Source organism: Labrus mixtus, chromosome 11, assembly GCF_963584025.1.
Source record: "Labrus mixtus chromosome 11, fLabMix1.1, whole genome shotgun sequence".
NCBI lineage: Eukaryota > Metazoa > Chordata > Actinopteri > Labriformes > Labridae > Labrus > Labrus mixtus.
This window is the reverse complement of record NC_083622.1, coordinates 20,822,017-20,831,600: the sequence shown is the minus strand read 5'-3', so window position 1 is coordinate 20,831,600 and position 9,584 is coordinate 20,822,017.

The window sequence follows — 9,584 nt, the reverse complement described above, 5'->3', positions numbered from 1 at the left end:
CACAATTTGTGTGACTGTGTGTATTCTGTGTGTGGGGGTGTTTGTGAGTCCTGTACATGACTCTCTGTGGCAAGGTGTGCTTGTGAAACGTTAAAATGTTCAAAGATAATAGGCATACAATGAAATACGAGTATGATTGTTTACTTTGTTGAAGGAACTCTGTTCATGGAAAATATGTCTAAAGATTGTTAGTACATAATGTTATTTGAATCATGTTTCTAATATCTTTTCATTAGTAGTAAGGAGACTTAAGTATAGGAATACATTTGCACGTAATCTGTCATGATCCACACATTTCTAGTGAGTGTGCATTTTGTGCATTTTGATTTAAAAAAATTCAGAGACTTCAATCAGTTGGCTTTAGTACACGGCACCCAGTGCCAGTCTGCATAATGTGCGCTTCAGCTGGATTTCACACTTGGAAATAAGCTCTTGGTCTATCCATCCTTTCCCTAGAAAACTGACAGATGAATAATAATTATATAATTTCACCAGCGGTTACAATTAAAAAGACAACAACACATACAAAAAATATTCAAACCCATACTAAGGAGCAAAAAGTGTTTCTTAAACGTACATCACTCATGACATGTCTCTCAGCTTCATGTTTGCCACGCTTGTTGACAACCTTAAACTATTTCTGTGGCGTCCAGAATCTATTATTGGCTCTGGCTGTAAGTGTTTTCTGTTCCATAACAAGATGAATCCTCAACATGGCATTAGGTTACCAGGCAACAGTGTACACTCCACTGCTCGGTTATAATTTTCTTTGTATAGTTATGATGTTTAATAGTAAGTGACTTCATGGCAGTCAGCCAAAATTAACCACTGTTAGCAGAACCCTTAGAGCCTGATGTATGTCAGAAGGCGGAGAGGCGAGCAGGCTATATTTGGCTGCTATGTTCCCCTCGAAGAGACGAATTCTAGGTCTGGACTTGACATTTCTCTGAGACTGGAAAGAACGGGTTTGGGTCAGTGAGTTTTTCGAGGGAGGAGGGGTGATGTTGTTGATGCCCGGAGGAAGGTGCTGGTCTCTGTTCTGCAGCGGCTCATTGTTATGTTCTCTTCATCTGTACAAACTGAGGAGTTTAAATGACAGTGTAATAATAGCAATTATATGTTTTGGAATAAATAACTCTCTTTAATACATAAAAGGCTAGATCATTTTGCTGACAGATAACCATTACTTTAAATCATAAAAAGTATCTATAAGAGCTGGACAAATTGTCACAGTTTGTTGTTTAATAATAATGCAATAAATGAGATGATTTTTTAATCTCTTCAGCTCATATAAACCTTGTAAAAGTTGTATTTTAATTGTAGGCACGTGAAAACAGGGCTGACCTGTTTAATGAAAAGATGAATTGTTAGAAACATAAGTAGAGGAGCACAGATTGACCAGCTGTTGACTGGAATCGGATGATTTTCAGTCTGTTAGGTAGTGATTGTTTACCCCCTGGTCCTCTAAAACATATCCCATTTATTCTGTATAGATCAAAGATATACACACTCGAGCCAAACGTTCTATGCTTTACTAACAGGGCAGCCACACACACACACAAACACATGAGATAACATGTTGGCATTGTGGACATGAGGTGTTGTTTCCCAACACTTGAAACGGCACCTCACCTCACAGAGACTAATTCCCGTAGTTGTGCAACCGATCACAAATCTCACGGTTTGGATCACAGATTTTTGTCACAGATCTTTCTTTCTTTTTGGCTCGGCCAAAAATAAAAAATATAGCTAGCCATGACTCAAACTGTGCATTTTAACAGCCCTCAAAAAGCATCTCCAGGAATCTTAGTAAAGTATCACGTCCTTATTTTCTTCACTATAGGCTTTACAAATTGCTACAATACCTATAATAATAATATTGCAAGCTGATAAACCTGCACTCCCTTTTTATTTAGAAATGATCTTTAAAAATGTGAGTACAACAGTCTGTAATCAAAGAGCTGCATCATAATCATATTTATTATATTAACAGTATTAATTAACCCCCCTCAATTTCACAAACAAAAATAGAAATCTCTCTTTAAATAACAAGTTTTCTGAAATCTATAGAAATCTTTTTTATATCCTTCTTGACGAAACGCTGAGTGTATTAATAAGAATAAGACTGATTTTACTTCCTACTTATACAGTAGATCGTTTAGGGGATCACAAACCGTCCAACAATCAAAACCAACCAGATTTTTTGGAATCAGAAGGTTAGTCCTTGAAAATATAAAAATCTGAATGGGCCAAAGAAATGGCAATCGGTGCATCTCTAATCGCCAGGATTGGAAAAACTGTTTCATGATGGGATGGTGAGTTACTGTTCAAAGTTGTTGTGAGGATATAATGACCCTGTCATTTACAGACTATGCATGTGGTGAAGCTAGAACTCAGAAGCCTCTAAACACACTGATTATCTGCATTAATATGATTTTCCCTCTACAATGTAAGTGATATAACTTCATCATTTATACAGACTTAGAGATATTTTTTGGTAAGTCTTCTCTGTGTATGTTGTATGTGTTTTCAGATTAAATAACAGCATGTGGAGTGCAGCCCTTAGAGCTTAATTAGAGTGTGTTTTCAAAAATAAAATGGAGATCCATGTTCACAACTTGTTTGGGGGACTGACTGAACATTAAAATCTATCCCTCACCATCCTGATGATGCATCACTCATTCAGGGTTAAAAGGTAAGAGTTGCAGAGTTGTGGCCAGGGCTGTTTGTGAATGAAGGAGCTGGTAGTTGGGTGAGCAATAGTCTTCTCTCTTTATAGACAGTAGGAGAAGATTAGTGGCCCAGAGGGGGAATGTGGCTCCTGTTGCAGCTGAGGCTCAGAGCTTGGTGGGTGTAGCCTCTCAGTGTTGTTCATTCAGCTACACTGCAGAACCTTGGACTCTCCGGGGAGACCTGCCTCCATTTGTTTTCACTTCCTGTCCAAATGGAGTTGGAGAGATGAATTATTCATGACTTCATGGGGCCACTTGAGTGGATGAAAAATGCAGAGATTTTCAGCTCCTGTCACGAGTTTTCTTGGTAGATTAGTATGCTTTGATTTTTGATCAATTAACCATTTTTTGACCTATACTAGCATTTTTCTGATTAAACAGAGATCTGTTCAAAGGCTTTACCTGAATCGTGTATTGACATATCCACTCATAAACAATTGTTTATCAATTCAGTTTGCTGTCTGTCAGAGTACTCGTGTCTTAACTCGATCCTGGTCTGTCAGATCAGCATGCCGGACTCAGTAAAGTTGATGAATGAGCTGTGTCTCAGAGTTCTTGGTACCCCTAGTCTATGAGGCAGATTGTCACTTAACTGTCACAGGATGGGGCTGTGCTTCCTGATGGCAGAAACAGACCAACTTCAGACTTCACAGGCCCACCAGTCTGTCACTCAATGCAATCCCATGATCCTCTGGGGGCCCTGACTGTGCTGCCATGTGCCTTGCTAAACATCTCTTTGTTGTTACCTTTCATCTGAGGGTACCTGCCACTTCTCTCAGCTCATCTTGTGAGTTATAGGGCAGCAGGAGGTTACGGCTGCAACCCCCTCCAACTTGGCGTGAAATGTGCAGAACAAACGGATCCAGAAATTACACAGAGATTGGACACACTGGCTGGATATCTAAAAGCAGAGCCTTCGTAAAGGTCCCCGCGGCCAGAGAGGTGTGAAAGGTTTACCAGACCCATCTGTTTCCCTATCACAGAATATTTTACCCCCTTTGAGGTGACAACATTCTCTAAATTCTCCCTTTTAGCTTTAACAAGCCTTATCTCAGTGAGTCTACTGACAAGATTTAAAGTTGACTGAAGGTGAGGCTTGAAAGCTACAACATGCTCTCATGAGACAAGAGAAATGACAGTTATCACAAAAGGAAGCTTTATTCATGGCCTTTAGATGAATTTACAAAAGCACGGCGTAACAACAGTGCACGTTTTGACAGCGAGTAGAACAAAAAATAATTCATTTTTTCTATTTTTCTTTTTCATTAGGAGGAATTTCCAAACTTTGTAGTTCAAAAGGAAACACCCTCATTCTCAACTTCAATTTGCACACAGCTCTGATGAGCTCACAGTTTTGCTTTTTTGCTGATGATTTCTACTAAATGTGTTCAAGCCAAAGCTTGTAAATATCTGCAGCAGCTAGTCACAAACACAGCACAGAGGCATTATAATGTGTATTGTGTACACTTCTGTGCATGTAGGGTTAGAGTGTGTCTGTTTTGTTTGTTTGTGAATGTTTATTTGCTGAGTGAGTGTACGTATCAGCGCTTCTCGGACCTCTGTGCTGTAGGTTCATTTTTAACATCTCTGCTTGTGTATCGTTGCTTCGGCACAGTGTTTGTTGCGTGTTTGTTTTCCTGGTCCTGGGAGTTTTCTGTGTAAAGTTCATAATAATATCTGCTGCAGCTGTAGAGATTCTTTGTTTCTGGACTTCTTGTTTCTATTTTAGTCCACCTGCAGGGTGCACTGTTGCTAAAGGATCCTCCAGGGGTTTTACCCCGCTTGGACGGTAGCCCACAATTACAAACCCTGGTGCCTTAGTTACATCTATGCTCTTCAGCCTCAATTAAGGTGATGAAACTCACCAACAGGAATGTTGTAGAGGCTTAAAGGACGGGTAAGGATTTTGTTGTGTATAAGAAAAAACATTACCTACAATGTATAATTATAGTGCCAGTTCAGCACATAAATTACATAAATTGAGCTGTGATGAAGCAAAGGTAGCACAAAGGTTGTTTTACCATCGAACAAGTGAGATGACCCCTCCGCCTTGTGTTTTCCTCTCGAGGGGAGAAAGGAAATATGGAGCTGTTAGACTTGTTTAGGCTCTCTCATAGGAATTGCAGAAGTAGAACATTGTCTGTTTAACATACTTAGCAGTTTGTGTAGCATCAGCAAGCAACTCCCACTGCACAAGAACATGGTAGCCCATCATCAGGGTGAATATGTAACTCTGGTGGAAACATGTATAGAATGAATATGATGCTGTTAAGACCCTGAAGCTCAAGGTCACCCTAGAAATGTGTTTAAAAATACATCTGGAGCCCCTCCAGGTTTATGCAGATGGAGCAGCAAAGGAATTGACATTGTAACAGAGGTGGTCATGGTGGGTGCACTGTGGGAGATTTCCTGGTATGCATATCACTACCTTAATAATCGGAGGAAAAGCTATTTTTCAGAGGTATTGTTGTGTCCGAGACCTTTGAGACACCACAGGAGGAGAGTGCTGTGACTGTGCTGTGGCCAAGTAAAAGAAGTGGTGGCGTAGGTGGAAGTGGCTCGGACAATAAGCATCAGTCCGCCCTTCCCATAGTAAACTTGAGTTCCTGTTGCACTTTTTTTTTTAAACCTTTAAATTCCATGAATGGGATTTTATCCAGCTCTTAAAGGTCATTGACAAATCAAGAACAACATTAAAGGAGAAAACAAAACCCGCTGCTGAACAACGCTGGTATTATACTAAAGGGACAAAAAAGCATTGTAAAATGTGATTTCTCAAAAGCTGCGGTAATACCAAAAATATATATTATGTTATCATATTAAAATAATAGCTGCAGGCCGCTTGAGAGGGGTGATGCTATGATTATCCACTCATAAACTGGCTGGACTAGCAGGATGTGAATTGCAAGGATGCCTCTGAACAGAGAACCTTTGTTTTTATTAATCCCTCAGGGATTTCTAAGGTCAGCTAAGCTTGGCCGTGTTCCATCTAAGTCACATGTGTCTGTTTGGGCCTGTGTGTTTGTCTGATACAGATGAGGCATTTGACTCCTGAGGGCAGTTCAATGATGTAGGTCTTTGAGCTGCTGATGCAATATTTCTGCATGCTGTGGTTTTACACAGAAAGGTTTACTCATTCCCATGCTCATCTGTAAATAAAGCTTGTTAAAATATCAGCTGACATTTCGAATGATCTTCTAAACGCTCAAATCAGTGCTTAGCCTTTTGGTGTTTGAGCATCTATCACTTGTGTTGCTTTGAGAGAAAGTACAAGGCGAGAAGGCCAAAGTAGAACATAAAATAGGCTTGTGTTGATTGAATGTAGGGTGGAAGTTGTACAACAACAACATAGTCAGTTTGAAACAAACAGCGGATCAATGGTTTCCAGCAGAGATGAGCACATTGATCAGGAAAAATTCTGAGAGCTGCCCTCTGTTTCCAGTGTGCCGTTGTGCTGCAGCTATTTTTAGAAAGCCTATGGCAGCGGATGAAGACACGGCATCAGGGACCTATTCAAAGTTAGAAAGTAAACTGACCCCAAGGTCAGTGCACAATAAGTGGACGCTTTGAAACTGTGTTTTTGCCTGTTTGAAACGCTGTTATGGTTCCGTCCGTCTCTGAAATCTCACAGAGAGGGTTCAAAGCAGACGAATGAACACATCTTTCTGAAAGGTTTTCCACTTTTAAAAGATGTATGCTGTTTTTCTTGCAATAGCACTTTCTCTCTCCCATGTTTGTTCTCACAAGAAAAACACACAAGGCTACTGTAGCGCCATCCAAAGTGACGAATGACTATGCTCTTATTAGCTGTTTTGCAAAACTTTGACAGCAATGTTTCAAGACTAAGTACCAAACATGACTCTCTTTAAATGTGTTTTCATGATATTTGATCCAACCTGTTAAGTGCATTCTATATCACCCTGAAGCTCAAACAGGAAATACCAAAGGACGCCAGACAGAGTAACCCAATAAAAGTAAGAGCGCCCAAATCATTAGTGGGAAACACGCTCACATAACACATCCAGATGTACCGGCTAATTGGATTTTACCATTAAATCAACAGTTGTAGCGCCTTTGTGCTTTTATGAGACTGACCGCAAGGTAAAGGGAAAATGGGCTGTTTGAAGTGACAAAGCTTCACCCATGGCTTTTAGCACATAGACTGGCTGAGGTTGGTTGTCAACAGAGCATGCTAGGGGCGCAATGTGTTTTTACTCTCTAAATTGATCCAGGAACTCTCCACAGTTGGCAACGGTGGCTCATTAGGGGCTGATGTAAGTAAGATAGTGGGCATTGAGGTAATTGGTGTGGAGAGGTAATTTCCCTCCTGTCAGGGCTGCCCCAAGAGCTGGCGGTGTAGCCCCCAGAGAGATGAAACTCAGGGAACAGGGGGGGGTGGGTGATTACGTCAGAAGTTGCTGTTAATATGTTGACCCTCTCCTGGGAGGAACATCCCCTCTGACTGGAGAAATCATCATCTGACAATGATAACACACATATATTGTTTAAGATCACATAAGAGGGCTGTAAGAGTCACTCCATGATTGTGTTTTTTTTAACAATAGACATTCTCGTCTGAGATGCACGAGGGCTTTGAAGTTCAGAGAACAAGGAACAACAAAACATGGCTGACTCACTCCCTCCCACACATGGATCATCCGCTATTAAGGGGAACAAAACATTTTCTCGCCAGATCAAATTAGTTAGAAGGAGTGGTGTTTGTCCAGCCCTAGTGTCTGTTGCAACACTTGAGTTCAGCTCCCTTCCTTCTCCCATCTGACTCCCTGCTGGGTTTCATCATTCATAGTGTGTCACAAGTCAGGCGATTAAGCTACAGAACTTGGGACTTGAATTGGAGCTGGCTGTACAAATGGGAGTGTTGTGAGTCAGTGTCTTTATTAAAAAGAACAAATCCTCAGGTTCTGACTACAGCTTTGAAAAACAGAGCGGAAAGAGAATCATGGCAGAAAGTATCTAATTTTTATATTTCTTGTCCAAATCACTAAATTAAATTGACATGGTTGGAGTAATAATTAAGTGTGTTTGCATGTGCACAAGTTTGTGTACTGTCATGCCTAGTTCTATCAAATCGGCTATAATGGCCTTTCATTTAAATTTAGAAAGTGCTGGGGGCACTTCGCTGGTCTGGCCCACTTGTTCCCTCATCTCTAAACTCCCTCCCTCCACGTCGCTGCTCTCATGTCACAACACAACATCCACACACGCACGGACACAGACACTCACACATACACAGACAACACACACAGATTTTGTGTTTGATATGAGGGAGGTGACAGACAGTCGCGCCCCAGCCCTGGAGAGCAGAGCGGAGTGGCTCTCCAGCAGGGATGCTGACGTTCACACTTAAATGCTTTAATAGGACTAAAGTAGACAAAGGCCGCCGGTGACGCAGTAGGAGCTATAATGGGCTTGCCACATTGCAGGTTTACTGGACTGTGCCTATCGGACAAAGCTATTTCCAATCCCACAATCCCTCATCAGCCTCAGGAAGCTAGTTATAAATAAAGTGTAGGTTAATCGCTGCTAACATGCCTCACCGAAATGTCTCGGTTTGGTTTCATTTCAGGAACAGTATAGGGCAGTTAATCAAGGTTAGTTAGGAGGATTGTGGAAAGTAATTATTCACTTAGAAATTCAGAGAAACTAACTTCATTTCTAATAAGACTAAATGAAGCACAAATCTATGTTTATTGTGCAGAAAATTCTGGAACCGATCACTGAATATATGAATTAATAAACAAATCAAAGCAAATGCAGATGAAAACGAACGCTCTCTAAGTTTGCAGCATGTATTGCAGGTATTCTTATTGTGCAATCATGTAAAATCACTGTAACAGGAACATTGCAACATTTTCTTGACCTTTCGTTTTTGGGATTCAGCAAAAACAAAATCACATTGCCATGTTGTATAAATAGGGAGTCCTTTATCATGATAATTGTCATTCATGTGACAGGCCTACTTCCTCTTTTGATTAATTATGCCTTAGCCGATGTGGAGGTCAGCCTACAGGGTCAGAGATGGCCTGCTCCGACAGATACTGCAACAGATGGAGCTCTAGGTCTTTAGCCATCATTAACTTGGACTTGAAAGCTTGTTATCTCTCACACCATCTGATTCCAACTTGATTGCCAAAACTAATTTGGGTAATTAATTTGAGTTTGAAGATTACAAAGAAGGAGTATGGATTCAAAGTGAACCTAGGCACTGTCCTGTTGTTGTCTTTGTTTATGAGCATTCAGGTAACACAATATCATACATTGGCTGCAGACTAGTTTAATGTCTGGGACGAGCCTACAAGCTGTGCATTTCCTCTTTGGCTTCATGGTTGTGCTGTGTTAAAAGGATTGAGGGGTTAAATGTTTGTCCAGCTGAAACAACACAGTAAAAACTCCTTCTCTATGTCTCTGCAGCCAAGTCGTCAGAGCTCAGAAACTAAAAATAGCCGCGCTGGCTCCACGCCCCTGGCTGGGGGACAGGTCAAATTATGAAGGAAGATGAAAAATTTAAAGGCACAGGCTGCTTGGCCACAAACCCAGCCCTTCATCAGTGGTCAGATAGAACATTTGACTTGACTTTTATGGACTACAGTCAGGTTATATTACCCATGGATCATAGCCAGTTTGGGATGTAATATTAATTTGAAAAGTATTTTTCATATAATGACACAGTGCTTAAAATGTATTGTTCAATATTGCAGTGCTTTGAGTGTTTATTTGGATAACTCTTTATACACTATTAAGAGGTAATTCAAGGCAATGGGGTGTGTAATCTCGGCGAGGTGTTCTTGACACACAGTTAGTGAGCTTTATGTAATCGCCATCATGCAGTTA